Genomic DNA, 18,033 nt, shown 5'->3' on the forward strand with positions numbered 1-18,033 from the left:
GTGAAACCCGTAACTATGCTATTCTTCCATATGCATTATGCAAGACATTGTTTTCCTGCCACCTGTGGGGTGTTTATAAGAAATGGTATTGACTCTTTTTATTGGTAGAACTTGCACCAAACAAGAACCTTCCCTACTCCAAAGTCACCGCGAGATGCCCTGGAACAGTCTCCTTGTTTTAAAAAACTAGGAAATATTTGTATTGCCTCTTGCAAGTTCTTTAAAAATAGTTCTACAGAAACAATAGTAGCATTTATTTTTCCCACTTAACAGCAACATAGCACATTGTTAACAAGTGCTGATGAAACTCCACATATAATTATATATTTGTGCATATCTTACTGTCTGCTTTATTAAATATTATGAACCATTTTATCTAAATCAGGGGGAAAAAAGTTCAATTTTGAAGTATTCTTAAACTCTTCATAATTACTTTGCTACATTAAATAAAACTGCATCACTATAATTTAGAAAGTAGATATTCTATCTAATCTCTTTGCAATTATAGACAATTTAATTATGTAGTAAACACCATACTGTGCCAGGGCAATTTCATGGCTGTTTCGCACATACATACCATCACTTTACAATCAAATTTAAAAGTTGTCGTTATAGTGCTAATTAATTAAAAACTCTGCACAGCAATAGTAATTGTTTGTACTACATAATTATTGGTGCGTGTAGTTTTCATGTACTCTTGGAGTGCCAGAAAAATATATATATATGTAAATGAGGATAGAATTACAGGCTCAGTGGTAATTTTTGCTGTCTTGTTGTAGTACTGTATGTAAAGCTTGTAAACTCTTATTTCTTACATTGTTTCCGGATCAACACTAGGGTACAGCTGGAGCAGAATATGAGCAAAGACAGTTGCATCATACAGTAGCTGTCAAAGAAGAGAATTCCCGGTGAGCTCTGGTTTTCATCAGTATCATGAGAGAATAAAGTACCTTTGAACAAAAATTAAGACCAATCTCACTCTCCAAAAAATGGACAATGGAGGAAATTTGCTGTAGACGAGTGCAAGTTCATGTTGCATCAATGTGACCCCTGAGCCCACTAATTAGACAATACTTCAAAGTCCCAGCATGTTGAATGGGGTGAGTATTGTGTGACCGGCGGTCAGGAGACCGGCGGTTAGCATACCGACGCCGGCATCTCAATAGTAGAATGCCAGCGGGGGCGAGTGCAACAAGCCCCTTACGGGTACGCAGCGGGTTCTATTCTCACTCTATATGTGTCGTGGACACCCACGAGTGGGAATAGTCTCTGTTGGTCGGCATGCCAACCGTCAGGATTGTGAGGGTGCGGGATATAGGGGGAGGTAATGTTACCAGCGGTCTCCTGACCGCCAGTCACAAAGCTACTTCCCCATGTTGACTGTTAGTACTGGGAGTTTGAAACGTTAATTGCCAACTGGCTGAAGTGGCTCCACACATTGGGTCCTTCAAAGTGGAGGCTTGTTTGATCAAGGTTTCTTACAGGCATAGAGAAAACAGACCCTATAGCAGTGATGGCTAACCTTGACACTCCAGCTGTTGTTGAACTACACATCCTAGCATGCTCTGCAACAGTTTTAGCATGGCCAAATAGCAAAACTGTAGCATGGCATGCTGGTATGTGTAGTTCAACAACAGCTGGAGTGTCAAGGTTAGCCATCACTGCCCTATAGTATGGTTCCCCACAACTGTTTCTATGGGATTATCATGTAAGGATATGAATTTTAATTTACAAGATTTCTCAATTTTAATTTGTCTGATTTAATGGTAGTCCTATAAAGTATTAAATGATGTCTTACATTTCTTGATAATGGTAGCTGCTTAGACATTTTTATGTAATGTATTATTTGCTAAATAATACTAAAACTCTGTGTGTACAGTATGAAGTATCTGCAGAGTACATACATTTGTAAGAAATAGTTAGCACATAGACTAGTTCTGCCAACTCAGGGCCTAATTCAGACCTGATCACAGCAGCAAATTTGTTCTCTTATGAGCAAAACCATGGCCCTCATTCCGAGTTGTTCGCTCGGTAAAAATCTTCGCATCGCAGCGATTTTCCGCTTAATGCGCATGCGCAATGTCCGCACTGCGACTGCGCCAAGTAAATTTGCTATGCACTTAGGAATTTTACTCACGACTTTTCATCGTTCTGGCGATCGTAATGTGATTGACAGGAAATGGGTGTTACTGGGCGGAAACAGGCCGTTTTATGGGCGTGTGGGAAAAAACGCTACCGTTTCCGGAAAAAACGCAGGAGTGGCCGGAGAAACGGAGGAGTGTCTGGGCGAACGCTGGGTGTGTTTGTGACGTCAAACCAGGAACGACAAGCACTGAACTGATCGCAGATGCCGAGTAAGGTTGAAGTTACTCAGAAACTGCTACGAGGTGTGTAATCGCAATATTGCGAATACTTCGTTCGCAATTTTAAGATGCTAAGATTCACTCCCAGTAGGCGGCGGCTTAGCATGAGCAAATCTGCTAAAATCCGCTTGCGAGCGAACAACTCGGAATGACCTCCATGGGAACTGCAGGTATGGCAGATATAACGTGCACAGAGCGTTAGATTTGGGTGGGTTACATTGTTTCTGTGCAGGGTAAATACTGGCTGTTTTATTTTTCCACTGCATTTTAGATTTCACTTTGAACACCCCCCACTCAAATCTAACTCTTTCTGCACATGTTACATCTGCCCCCCCCCCCCCTCTCCCCCCGCTGTGGACATGGTTTTGGGATCCGGACTGAAGATCGACAGTGTCTAGGTCGACAATGTTTAGGTCGACCACTATAGGTTGACAGGGACTGAATGTCGACAGGGTTTCTAGGTCGACATGTTCTAGGTAGACAGATCAAAAGGTCGACATGAGTTGTTTTTTTTAATAAATAATTTTTTTAACTTTTTCCTACTTAACGATCCATGTGGACTACGATTGGAACGGTAACCTGCGCTGAGCGCAGCGGCAGCGGAGCGAGGCACCTTGCCCGAAGCATGGCGAGCGAAGCGAGCCATGTGAGGGGACACGGTGCACTAATTGGGCTTCCCGGTCACTGTACGGAGAAAACTACACCAAAAAAACATGAAAAACTCATATCGACCTTTTGACCTGTCGACCTAGAACATGTCGACCAAGAAACCCTGTCGACCTAGTGACTGTCGACCTATAGTGGTCAACCTAAACTTTGTCGACCTAGACACTGTCGATTTGATGATCCACACCCATGGTTTTGCCCATTAAAGAACAAATTTGATGCTGGAATCAGGTCTGAATTAGGCCCTCATTCACTGCAGGCGGAGTGAGAGCTGACATGAATAATGATATTAAACTACTACACATTTCCAGAGTGAATGGAACGTCTTGGACAACTAAAAGCAGGTTGTACATCTCAGCTCTATTCAAATGATTGCAGGACTCATTGGGAATAAGAAGCATTCTGGTAGCATGTTGCTTGTGAGATGATGTAATACCTCATTTTATGTACTAGACTAGACATTCTCAACCTTGGTCCTCAAGGCACACTAACAGCTCAGGTTTTAGGGATATCCATGCTTCAGCACAGATGGTTAGATCAAAATAACTGAAGTACTAATTAAGTCACCTGTGCTGAAGCATGGATATCCTTAAAACCTGGACTGTTAATGTGCCTTGAGGACTGAGGTTGGGAATGCCTGCACTAGACACTAGTTAGGACAAGTGCTATGCTGTTTTTGTATTTTTTGTTTTCCTATGCCTCACCCTGAACAAGCATTCACATGTGTTTAATAACATTTAGTCAAAGCACAAATTGCAATCTGTTTTTTCTTAAATGCTTCTTTGATGTTTCCATCTCCCATGGCCCATGTTGACTAATGATATAAAGCCCTGTTTTGAAGAAGGACATTTTTTAGATTAATGATCATTGTGGTTTGTACCAGTCTAAATTCAGGGCATTTTACGTTTTTGTGGTTTTCCACTTGATATTTGAATCACTTGGAGGTTATGCTGTTGGTAACATTTTCCAGTTTGATTATTGCCTGCTTCAGTCATCGAGCTACACAATGAAGATTTTGTGGTAAATCAATCTTTTTGTACATCATAAACTAAAATAACTATATTCTATATTATAAAGGCTTGTGATGAATGCAGCCTACAGATACTAATACTTCATCTTTAGTTTTAGTTGTTCTCTTTCCACCGTCACACCACTTTTTTACGCATGTTTCACCGAAGTGACTGTGTATTTGAACTGAGCATACAAAACTCATGTCAGGACCAAACATTGACGGTGAAACTCACATTTCAATGAACGTTAGTCCTTACATCCAGCTTCATGCTGGATATTAGAATACTTAATTTATACATCCAAATTGGAGGATTATAGTAGTTTACATAAATGTATGAATATTATAATACTTAATTAATACATAATACTCAGGAGAGTGAAAGCAGAAATCTGCAATAAGTGCAGCCTTGCGGCTGGGTGCTCAAAACAATTGAACAGTTCCCAGTCATTAGCGTCTTTATAATAGGCGCAGGGTGTGCCGAGCACACGGACTCCTGGGTCCGGAGAGGGCCCACAGCTCACACTTTACACCCGTGTTTAAATACTTAACTCTCCGAAGTTCCGTGTCGACGCTACAGCAACAACATAAATCACCTCATGTGCACTAGGCAAGTCTCTGGGAACAAGGTGTAGACGCCATGTTCCCAGAGACCGGCATATGCACAATAGACTCTGGTACAATGCCAGAGTCCACTAAACCGCAGAGAGGGAGGGGCCTAAAAGGAGTCTGCACATGGGACCCTTCCTCTTAAACTGCCCCTTTTCCTGGTCACGTGTCACTTACTTTGACAGCACTCACTGAACTGTTTGTTTATACCAACATATAATCTTAGGTATCCAGGCTGCAATCTGGTACTAGGCAATGGTTTCAGACATATACATAAAAGTACATCAAAAGTGAAGACACACCCACAGAAATGTACTAGTAAGTCTGTCTGTTGTTATCATCACCCAGACGGTGACTGACCTGAGACATATTGGAGTAATTGGACAACAACTGAAGAGCCGCAGGTCTCTTACCTGCACATAAATCTCTGGTAACACCTTTATTTGCCGTTGTGAGATGTTGAAAAAAACGTTTATCTCTCAGGCTACAAATCCATATCCACATACAGGTAGCTGCACTGTGGGCAATGTGCTATAAGAGCAGAAGGAGATTTCCGATCAGTCGGAAGTTTCATATACCAATCTCACTGATGGATTTGACAGCTGGGAATTCACCTTGACTTCTGATTCATATTACTCGCCTTTTCCGGATATTTTCTTGTTCAAGGAAAATAACAAGTTGTTGCCTGTACAAAAAATCACTTTCCTACAATAAATTGTTCAATGTTCAATTCTCATCTCTTGAAAAATGCATCTAACAGTTACAAACTCTATATATAATGAGGAAGAAAGAGAGGGAGCCAGGGAAGCAACACACTGTAGATAGCCTACAATATAAACATAAAAGCTTATAATTACAATACACAATTCTTAATTCATGTTCCTCAATTCATTTTAATATTATCTGCAATCTAATATTAGTCTTTATGCTATTATCTGGTGAATAGGCAACTGCATACTAATCACTTAGCTGACAGTTTTTCCCCATAAAATTGCTGAGAAATTGTAATTTTCTTTATTACTCAATAAAGTTGAAAAAGTATTTTTTAAATATTCAAATATTTTATTTTACAAAAGATATAACTAGGGGATGTTTTGCACCCCCCCCCCAACACACACACACACACACACACACACACACACACACACACACACACACACACACCCGTGCCCGTAGGACACCATTATAAAATATCATCCCACCCCGCATTGGCAATAAACCCCCCGTGGTCATAAATTCTACTATTAGTGGGAAAAAAATCCATGTTTTATAAACCAAACATCCCCCCCCCCCCTTATTTGAACCCCTACTCTCACCCTGTGGCCAATGTTACCCTGTGTCATGTAAAATACACCTGGTTCCGGTTGCATCACATGCGACTATGCCAGGCGAGTGGATAAAAGTTTTGTTTTTCCATTATTTGCTTGTGAGCTGAAGGTTCATGTACTGTAAATGTAACAGTGACGTGTGGTGAGGTCAGAGGCTGGGGAGGCACAAATGGTGATGGGTGTCAGTGACGGGAGCCTGTCTCACCCCTACACAATGTCTTATGTCTCTGCACTGCATCCATGCAAACATCGGGAAAACATACTTACAGTAATAGCCGGTCATAGCCATCACCCTAGTTTTGTGAGTAAACTGGTGGATACTAACTTCTGGGTGAAGTGCCCACTATTGCACCTTCACCTGCAGATCACCGCTGGCCTGGCGAAGGAGATACAGTCAGCAGCACCTGGGGAGGGAGAGCAGGAACATATATGTACACTATGTGTCACTACTGTAGCCACACACACCAGTCCCCGCACTCACTACATATGCCATACACACACACACCTGTACCCACACTCACTATAGATGACACACACGCATGTCCTCACACTCACTACATATGCCACACACACCTGTCCCTACACTCACTGCTGATGCCACACACACCTGTCCCTACACTCACTACAGATGACACACACACCTGTCCCCACACTCACTACAGATGACACACACACCTGTCCCCACACTCACTACAGATGCCACACACGCCTGTCCCACACTCACTACAGATGACACACCATTGTCCCCACACTCACTACAGATGACACACAACTGTCCCCACACTCACTACAGATGACACACACACCTGTCCCCACACTCACTACAGATGCCACCCACCTGTCCCTACACTCACTACAGATGCCACACACACCTGTCCCCACACCCACTACAGATGCCACACACGCCTGTCCCCTCACTCACTACAAATTTTATACACACACTTGTCCCCACAGCCACTACAGATGACACACTCACCTGTCCCTACACTTACTACAGATGACACACACACCTGTCCCTACACTCACTACAGATGACACACACACCTGCCCCTACATTCACTACATATGACACACACACCTGTCCCCGCACTCACTACAGATGACACACACACCTGTCCCCACACTCACTACAGATGACACACACACCTGTCCCCCCACTCACTACAGATGACACACACACCTGTCCCCGCACTCACTACAGATGACACACACACACACGTCCTCACACTCACTACAGATGACAAACACACCTGTCCCCACACTCACAACAGATGACACACACACCTGTCCCCACACTCACTACAGATGACACACACACCTGTCCCCCCACTCACTACAGATGACACACACCATTGTCCCCACACTCACTACAGATGACACACAACTGTCCCCACACTCACTACAGATGACACACACACCTGTCCTCACACTCACTACAGATGCCACACACCTGTCCCTACACTCACTACAGATGACACACACACCTGTCCCCCCACTCACTACAGATGACACACACCATTGTCCCCACACTCACTACAGATGACACACAACTGTCCCCACACTCACTACAGATGACACACACACCTGTCCCCACACTCACTACAGATGCCACACACCTGTCCCTACACTCACTACAGATGCCATACACACCTGTCCCCACACCCACTACAGATGCCACACACGCCTGTCCCCACACTGACTACAAATTTTACACACACACTTGTCCCCACAGCCACTACAGATGACACACTCACCTGTCCCTACACTTACTACAGATGACACACACACCTGTCCCTACACTCACTACAGATGACACACACACCTGCCCCTACATTCACTACATATGACACACACACCTGTCCCCGCACTCACTAAAGATGACACAAATGCCTGTCCCCACACTCACAACAGATGACACACACACACACACACACACACACACCTGTCCCCACACTCACTATAGATGACACACACACCTGTCCCTGCCTTCACTAAAAATTACACACACACCTGTCCCCACACTCACTACAGATGACACACACACCTGTCCCCACACTCACTACAGATGACACACACACCTGTCCCCCCACTCACTACAGATGACACACACACCTGTCCCCGCACTCACTACAGATGACACACACACACACACACACATGTCCTCACACTCACTACAGATGACACACACACACACATGTCCTCTCACTCACTACAGATGACAAACACACCTGTCCCCACACTCACAACAGATGACACACACACCTGTCCCCACACTCACTGCAGATGACACACACACACCTGTCCCTACATTCACTACAGATGACACACACCTGTCCCCACACTCACTGCAGATGACACACACACACACACACACACACACACACACACACACACACACACCTGTCCCTACATTCACTACAGATGACACACACACCCGTCCCTACATTCACTACAGATGACACACACCTGTCCCCACACTCACTGCAGATGCCACCCACACACATAGTCCATTCCCCACTCTCACTACAGATGACACACACACACACACACACACACACACACACTCCTGTCCCCACACTCACTACAGATGCTACACGCACACACCTTTACCCACACTCACTACAGATGCCACACACACAGTTCTGTCCCCACACTCACTACAGATGACACACACACACACACACACACACACACACACACACACACACACACACTCCTGTCCCTGCACTCACTACAGATCACACACACACACACACACACACACACACACACACATGCAGAGTCCTGTCCCCACACTGGCTGCTACTCACCCCAGTCACTGTGCATGGGTGGCTGCTGCTGGCACTTCAGATCCTTGTTCTCCCTCCTTCCCTGCCACACTGTTCAGCTCCGATCTTCCTGGACTTCCTGGATTGATCACATGACCAATCCGAGCTGTCCATCAGAGCTCAATAACGCTCCCACTGTGAGGCATACCTCCCATTTGTCTGGTCTGTGCAGTCTGATTGGCTGCTGTGTAGCCCAGCCCCACTGCACAGACAGTGCCTGACAGTGTGTGAGATGAGGCTGAGCTTCCACTGCCTCATCTTTATCTCTCCCTGCAGTTCCAGGAGCCCTACAAATCTGGCCAGTCTTATTTTTAAAAATGATTGCATTAATACAAAGAAGATGCTTGTAAGTTATAATGTTCTTTGTGTTATTCCAATCATTTTTATAGTGAGTATGATAGCATACCTCCCAACATGACCCTCTCCAGGAGGGACATAATGCTCTGCTCCTGGACTTTTCTCTTAATTTATGATTGCCGGCACCTATGTTGAACAGGTTAATGGATAAAAAAGGTGTTTAACCACAGGTGATGGAAATCACAAGTTAAGAGGGAAGTCCAGAAGCAGAGCATTCTGTCCATCCTGGAGAGGGTCATGTTGGGAGGTATGTGACAGGGAGCATGACAAGTGAGGCTCTGACTCCCCTGACTGCACGTCCCTGAAATGTAAGCAGTAATAATTTGTGCCCAGATGTCCCTCTCTGCACATAACACGTAGCACGCACCTCGTGGGGATGGGAGAACTGCAGAGCGAACACAACAAATGTAAAGTCCACATCCACCCCTTACATTACATTACATTTTCCTTGCTTGTGGGCCACTTGAGGGGTTTTCCTGTACTGGTAGTAATAGATAGCCAATGCAATAGTAATACATAATTAGACTAGGGCGAATTGGGATGGAAAACCAGCCCGGGAAATTTATGGAAGCTCCTAATGGAGGTGTGGTCTGATGAGGGGGTGGGGTCTGTTGAGGGGCAGCGGGATCCCTCCTTATAGGCCTTATTGTATGCAAATGTGGCTTTCCTTATGTCTTTGCTGCCGCTGTGTCTGAGACCAGGGGCAGATTGGGAAATAAAAGTGGCCCTGTACTGTTGTGTAGAAGTGCTCCGACATGGGCAGCACAAGAGGTAGCATCACTGGATGGCAGAGGTGCTGTACTGCGGAGATGGAATAACAGAATGAATGGGGATAATGCAGTGTGCTGAGTGCGGTGGGCTGCCTGTCATGTGTGGGTTGGGGTCACATGACAAAACCCAAAACAGACCCCACAGACACATTGGCCTACCAGGATTCTTAATCCGCCCCCGTAACTAGCCACAATCTGACTATAGAAGCAACATGGCAGCACTCTTATTACACAGGGGACACAGCTCTTCCTGTGGACATAGATGTCCCCTGACCATACCTCTCCTGCATCTCAGTCCCAGGGCACCTCTGTTCCTCATCCTGCTTCAGTCACTGTATAGGGGAGTGCATTACTCCAGTCCCTAAGTGTCTTCTCCCATTTTTGTCCAAATGCACTTTTCCTTGTGCCCCTCACAATCCAATTATCCTTTTGCCCAACACCTGCCCACACCAGCTGCCAGGTGTCTGGAGCTCCTGCTCTGCCCACATTATGCTTCTGCGGGCATGAGCAGTATACTCAGAGGAAGGATGTGGCCCATGTGTGATTAGTGAGTGCAGTATGATGGTGGATGACAACAGGAAGCAGACACTGGGTTGTGGTAAAGATTTGGGGGAGATATATTAAAACTTGGAGAAAAATTGAGAGGTTGTTCATAGTAACCAATCAGCCTCCAACTGTAATTTTTTTTAGCACAGCCTGTAAAATGACAGAAGCTGATTGGTTGGAACTTTATCTCTACTTTATCACTTTCAAATGATTTGATAAGTCTCCACCCTAATCTTTATTGCCCCTAGGATTTACTTATTTTGGGTTGATGTTCATTTTGCCTCATGAGAGTAATGACCCTGTTTATAGTACAATGTAAATGACATATATGGATCTTCATGGAATTCTAAAGTCTAAAGGTTTTTTGAACTTCTAGGAAGTTATTGAACGGGTCATCCTGAGGGAATAGGGAGGATTGGTGTTTTAGAACAATGCAGCATATAAATGTACTAAAGCTGTAACTAGACAATCAAGTGTCAGCTTCCTTGCAGGACATTATTCCCCATTCTAATTTGCACTTGCTATAAAAACATAAAGATTAAGGCCCTCATTCCGAGTTGATCGGTCGCAAGGCGAATTTAGCAGAGTTACACACGCTAAGCCTACGCCTACTGGGAGTGTATCTTAGCTTCTTAAAATTGCGACCGATGTAATCGCAATATTGCGATTACAAACTACTGAGCAGTTTCTGAGTAACTTCAACCTTACTCTGCCTGTGCGATCAGTTCAGTGCTTGTCGTTCCTGGTTTGACGTCACAAACACACCCAGCGTTCGCCCAGACACTCCCCCGTTTCTCCAGCCACTCCTGCGTTTTTTCCGGAAACGGTAGCGTTTTCAACCACACGCCCATAAAACGCCGTGTTTCCGCCCAGTAACACCCATTTCCTGTCAATCACATTACGATCGCCGGAGCGATGAAAAAGCCGTGAGTAAAAATACTATCTTCATTGTTAAATTACTTGGCGCAGTCGCAGTGCGAATATTGCGCATGCGTACTAAGCGGATTTTCATTGCGATGCGATGAAAAATACCGAGCGAACGACTCGGAATGAGGGCCATTGTCTACATTGTTGCTAAACTCGGGGTGTATATTTATAAAGGTCAATTTTCATTGATTTTATTGAACTAGAATCAGTGAAAATCTATCTAAATTGATATTGTGTTTCTGGGGTTAAAATACAAATGTACTAACATTTAAAAATGAATATAAAAAAAACATCTATTTAGTACATGTGTGTTATAGCTCCTGAAACTCAATATTGATTCAGTTTAATTTTAATTAATTTAAAAGAAAAAATCAATTAAAATCTGCCTTTAGTAATAATACCCCTTGATGTTAGTAGATGCTTGCAGAGAGTTGTTCGGTAGACACACCAGGCGGATAAACTTATCCAGAAGCTAGTGTTTATTGTAGTGCTCAGTAGAAGCACAGCCCTACACACAGTTCTGTTACAGTATATAGATAGTGGGGATGGAGTCAGGGTTGGACTGGCCCACAGAGGCACAGGGGAAACCACCAGTAGGCCTCACTGCCCCCACCTCCTCTAGGAATCAGGTTCCAGGTTGTGCACTTGAATTATACATTATATATCTGTTACCTTATACTGCACAGGACTATGGTGTATTCTCTACAGTGCATTCCTGTTATTAATCTGGTACATTATCATGCATGCACTAGTAGTGTTTACTGTATATACTGTATGTATCAAGGGGCCCAGACCATGCTCTCTATAATGGTTAGCCAAACCCCCTCCAGAGACTGTCCACACCCCTAAACATGGGCCCCTACCACTGCATTGCCCCGGTGGGCCCTTCATGCCCCAGTCCGACACTGGATGGAGTGGAGCATGCAACAGAGGTGGTGCAGATCATACAGAGAACCATTCAGTCAAGTACAGTATGTAGGCAGGATAGCAGGTCATATAGATATTGTAGGGTCCCCGTGGGGATGAGTAGTACACATGTGTACCACTGCGGCCCTCAAACACAGTAAACAAGATGGCACTGTGCATATACAGACTAAGGCAGCCATCTTGGTAAAGGTAAATGCTTCATGAAGGAAGCACAGTAGCACATTCTCTATACCAACATATCACAGATTGAAATAATAATGATATATTGGATCCCAACAAATAATTAACCCTAGTATGAATGTGTGTGCGTGTACATGTGGTAGGGAATATAGATTGTAAGCTCCACTGGGCAGGGACCGATGTGAATGGCCAAATATTCTCTGCAAAGCGCTGTGGAATATGTGTGCGCTATATAAATAACTGGTAATAAATAAATAAATAAATAATATGTACAAAATTTAGAATGTAATTGGAATAGCCTCCCATCAGAGGTGGTAGAGTCTAAAGGGCATATTGAATTAGGGTCGGATCCATTCCGACATGCATTTGTCGGAATGGATCCGACAAGAGCTATTCAAAGCCCATCTCAATTCGACTTTAAAAAAGCCGAATTGAGATGGGGATAGGGGGGAGAGCCTCGGGCAGATGGGGAGAGCCGCAAGCAGACGGGGGACAGCAGCGCTGCAGGAGGATGTGTAATAGCCGCCAGACCTCATGGCAGCTATTACACATCCTCCTGCAGTGCTGTGCTGTAGCGCTGCTGTCCCCCGTCTGCCCGCGGCTCTCCCCCCCCTCTCCTCCTCTCAGGTCCCACATCTCAGTTCGACTTTTTTTAAATCGAACTGAGATGGTCGGAAACGTGGCCAAAACCTGTCGAATTTGGCCCCGTTTCCCGCAGAAGTACGCGAATCGGCAGCTATACCACCGATTCACATACTATTCGACAAGTCGAATTCCCCGACTTGTCGAATAAAAAATGCTCGTGACTTAATAGGTCGGAACCCCTTCCGACTTGAAAAGGTCGAAAACTGCCGTCTTTTCGACAAGACGGCAGTTTCAACCTTAATTGAATATACCCCTAAGACTGTAGAGCACTTTAAACATGCTTGGGATAGGCATATGAATATCCTTACAAAGAATTAAGGTTCAAAAAGGGTTGAGATTGCCTAAAGGATAAAAAAAAAAAGGGGGCAGACTAGATGGGCCAAGTGGTTCTTATCTGCCGTCAAATTCTATTTTTCTATGTTTCATTTTTTTTTTAAATGTACAGTACATTTTCCTCACCTGAGCAGACATATCTAGGCCAATCTAGTATGTTTTCTTTTCTAAATTTTAAATTGCTAAACTATGAATTTATCTCACTCTACTGTACTCTTAGTATTACACAAGTGAAAAGAAACTGCTGCACAGAAACTATGACATTACAAAACACTGTATATAGGTCATTTTGATGGTATAATTACAGTCATTACTTACGCGGACTGTGTGGGATAAAAGTAGTGTAAAATCAGGGAAATGGGCCAAGTGAAATACAAGAGGGAATGAAAGGACCATGTAACACAATGTAAATTCTGGGAAAGTGAATCAGGGACTGAAGAAGATTATGTGAGTGGTCAGGAACAATTTACATCAATTACACAAGCATCAGAGTGCACCATTTGTCTAAAAGAAACCTGTTCTCTCTGCATACTGTGCAGACAAACTTTATCACAAATACTGTATGGCAGTATCACAACTACAGTAACAATATGGAACAACTTGTCTGGCAATGATAGGAGTACCTATACGGAAATCAGAGGCAGTAATATACTGAAAGGCAACAATTTTTCAATGGCAGCAGAAATTTTTTTTTTTTTGCTTGAATCCTAATTTTCTAACGTTGTGGGTCCCTCCCTGTTAGTACATCAAATAGAATGAATTTTATTGGGTCAATTCAATTAACTGCAATGTGCGGAGACTGTGCACATTACAGATAATTATGGCAGAGCAACATCACTTCTTCTACTTCTAACCCCATTAAGGGTACAAGCAGGGGAATAGCCAGAACTTTGTGGGCCCCATAGCAACATTTTGAAGGTGCCTTGTTCCAATGTTCTAGAGAGACACTCCTCCGGAGACGTTTTTATCCACCATAATAGTGCCCTAGTTCATTTTCTGAACCATAGTAGTGCCTTAGTTGTTATACCACATAGTAGTGTCCTAGTGAATTTTATGAACCATAGCGGTGGCCAGCCGCCAGCACACACCCTACCACCCCCCACCCCCTCATCCTCCAACTTGCAGAGTGATAGTTGGTGGGGTGATGACACAATTCGCACTGAACTGTCTCATTGTAGCCCCACCCCCACTTTACAATGGCGGTAATCTGGGCATTGTATTGCAGGGGATGGGTCCGTTTTGAGATGTTCATGCCTCCACGCCATGCACCACCCACCTGTACTGATGCCCCATCTCCTGTTGAGCCATACTGAACGCCTCCTCGTGGAGGGGGCATCCAGAAAGTCGGCAAGTATGATTACAGTGCCCCAGTTCATAATACAGTATGTAACATTAATAATGCCCTCTAGTTAATTTTATACCACATTACAATAAGCAGGTCCAGAGGCATAATTTGATTTTTGTAGGCCCAAAAGCAAAAGTTTGTAAGGGCCCTTATGCATTATCCAACGGTGAAAACTGTATATAACACACATAACTCTGACATCGAAGGTGGGTACCTCTCAGCTCTGAACCCATAGCAGCTGCACTCTCTGCACTTATGGTAGCTGTGTCCTTGGGTAAAAGGTAGAAGGTGTGATGTTGTGCCTGCGATGTATGGCAATTATCAGAGATACCACATCATTCGGACAGCACATCGCAGGCTTCGCTTCTAATTAAATGTCCCTCTATGAGTTTTTGCACAACACTTCCCATTAATACAAAGCTTCAAGCTGACCTATGTAAGAGGTGACACTTGCCATCTGACACAGAGTAATGGAGGTACTGTAACTCAGAGTTGATCGTAGATGTGCTAAATTTAGAACATCTACGATCATTTACTCTGACATTGGGGGGGACACCCAGCACAGGGCTAGTCCGCCCCGCATGTCAGGACCTACCCCACCCCCCCTTCCCCACACAGGTACAAAAGCATTGCGCGACGGCGATGCTTTTGTACCTGATGAGTAGCACCCTGCCAGCGCAGCTCTTGGGCGCTGGCAGGGAGCTACTTGCTGCATCCCGGGTCACAGCGGCTGCGCGTGACGTGATGCAGCAGCTGCGGTCCGCCCCCCTAATGTTCCGGACACGCCTCCGTTTTCTGGACCACGCCCCGCCAATGGCGTTCTAATGCCGTTGGCATGCCCCATCCCGCCCCGCGACTGCCTCTGCCTGTCAATCAGGCAGAGGCGATTGCAGTCTGTGAGATGCTGGGCTCTCGGGGAATCACACAGTAATTCAGACTGCGATCGCTGCCGCTGAAGCGATCCAGTCTGAATTAGCCCCAATGTGTGGTGTCACTTCAGCTGACAAGCAATATGAGAGCTAGTGTGGTTAATGTTCTTCTGCATGATATCTCGTTTCATGTTTAGACCATGTTAGAATTATATGTAACACAGGAAACTGCATTTTGTTCCACAAAATAATGTGAGCGTTAGTGACACAAGAGTTGTATTCTCATTTGATCTGTTTCTGTCAACTGATTGGATTCAGACTGGAAATTACATTTTTCTATCACTCCGGTTCCTTGTCATTGCTGTGTACATGGGCCCTTTGAGTCACAAACTCCTCCAACCTTCAAAATGTTGAGTGATATCACACTTTACAAATGATCTTTATGATCTAATGATTTGTGTGACCCCCAACTTCTCAGCAAATTTTTTTAAAACAACCAAATAAACTGAAAAAAACAATTCTGGAAAAATAGACAGTACATATATAAAAATGAATAAACTATTTTATTAATCTTCTGCATATATGATTGAGCTACATTTTACTTAATGGTATAGACAGATAGTTTAAATGACCCGTATTGTGTATGTGACATTACGCTAGAAGCAAGCGCTTACAATCTATATAGAAACATGAGCAGAAAAATAGCAAAACACTTATTATAGGGGGACTAGTACTGTGCAATAGGAGCTTCTCCAGAGAAAGCGGCAGCAATCGCAGTCTGTAGCCCTATGCGGAGTGCGCACCCGGGAGCCCAGTGAGACGCTAACAGCATCTCAGGGCTGCGATCGCCTCTGCCTGATTGAGAGGCAGAGGCGGTAGCGGGCGACAGGGGCCGTTGGCTGGGTGCGGTCCGGACAACGCAGGCGTGTCTGGACCGTTGCAGGGGTGGGCCGCGGCAGCTGCGTGATGTCACACGCAGCTGCTGCGACCCGGGACACGGCGGGTAGCCTCCTGCCAGCACGCAGGAGCTGCGCTGGCAGGGAGCTGCGCTGGCAGGGAGCTACTCAGCGGGTGCAAAAGCATCGTCTTTGTGCGATGCTTTTGCTGCTTTGCGTGGGGGAGTAGGGCCTGACATGTGGGACGGACTAGCCCTGCGCTGGGCGTCCCTCCGCACGTCAGAGAAACTGATCATAGATGTGCCCTAATTTAGCACATCTACGATCAGATCTGAATTACAACCATTTGTTTGTCATGTTACTTATAGCGCACACACTAAAGCACACTGATCCATGATGTCTATGCTGACCTACTTAATAGCAAGTCTTCTCTTATTGCACTCCGTATACATTGCAATAAGAGAACCTTCCTTTCTTTAAGCATCCTGAGAATAGACATTGCAGGGTACTGCAGTAGCACAGGCAGTCTAGAAGGTAGGAGACTTTTGGGGGACTTCAGTTCAGCGTGCTTAAGCTAAAAAGTAATAAAGTGGAGATTGATAAAGAGTGATAAATGACCAGCCAACCAGCTCCTAAATTCCATGTCACAGGCTGTGTTTGAAAAATGACAGCTATGAGCTGATTGGTTGGTACTTTATCACTCTGGGGTCTATTCATGAAGCAATGAAAATAGTGGCGAAACAGACCAGTGGAGATCAGCATCTCCCTTACATTTTATAGAAGGTATTTCATAAAGTCTTCCTTCAAAGCTGATTGGTTGCCATGGGCAATTTCTCCACTGGTCCTTTTCTCCACTCTTTTCACTGCTTCATGAATAGACTCCTTTATCCATCTCCACTTTATCACCTTTTAAGGCTTAATACATTTGGGCCTGTAATGGGGCTAATTATCCCTAGCATTCCATGAAGGTGTGCAGGACATTTAGTGAAGTTTGGCCACCGCACAATGGTGGTCATTTCGAGTTGTTCGCTAGCTGTTTTAGTTCGCAGCGCAGCGATTAGGTAAAAAAGCGGCACTTCTGCGCTGGCCGCAGAGTGATTGACAGGAAGTGGGTGTTTCTGGGTAGTAACTGACCATTTTCGGGGAGTGTGTGTAAAAACGAAGGCGTGTCAGATACAAACGCAGGCGTGCCTGGGGAAACGCAGGCGTGCTGGCCAAACGCAGGGCGTGTTCGTGACGTCAAAACAGGAACTAAATACTCTGAAGTGATCGCAAGCTAGGAGTAGGTCTGGAGCTGCTCAGAAACTCACAATCTTTTTTTGTAGCAGCGCTGCGAACCTTTCGTTCGCACTTCTGCTAAGCTAAGATACACTCCCAGAGGGCGGCAGCTTAGCGTTTGCACGACTGCTAAAAGCAGCTAGCGAGCGAACAACTC

The 18,033-nt window shown here is 44.8% G+C and overlaps 1 long non-coding RNA gene across 1 annotated transcript; it reads right to left on the reverse strand.

Annotated features, from left to right (window-relative positions):
• Window positions 1–750: 750 nt before the first annotated feature.
• LOC134928940 (uncharacterized) lies at window positions 751–8,870 on the reverse strand. Its single transcript, XR_010178142.1, has 4 exons — window positions 8,786–8,870; window positions 6,243–6,379; window positions 5,061–5,352; window positions 751–950 (listed from the first exon to the last, which is right to left on the reverse strand). It is a non-coding gene; the product is annotated as an uncharacterized LOC134928940 (long non-coding RNA).
• Between the last annotated feature and the right edge of the window lie 9,163 nt (window positions 8,871–18,033).

The sequence above is a fragment of the Pseudophryne corroboree genome, chromosome 5 (genome assembly GCF_028390025.1).
Source record: "Pseudophryne corroboree isolate aPseCor3 chromosome 5, aPseCor3.hap2, whole genome shotgun sequence".
NCBI lineage: Eukaryota > Metazoa > Chordata > Amphibia > Anura > Myobatrachidae > Pseudophryne > Pseudophryne corroboree.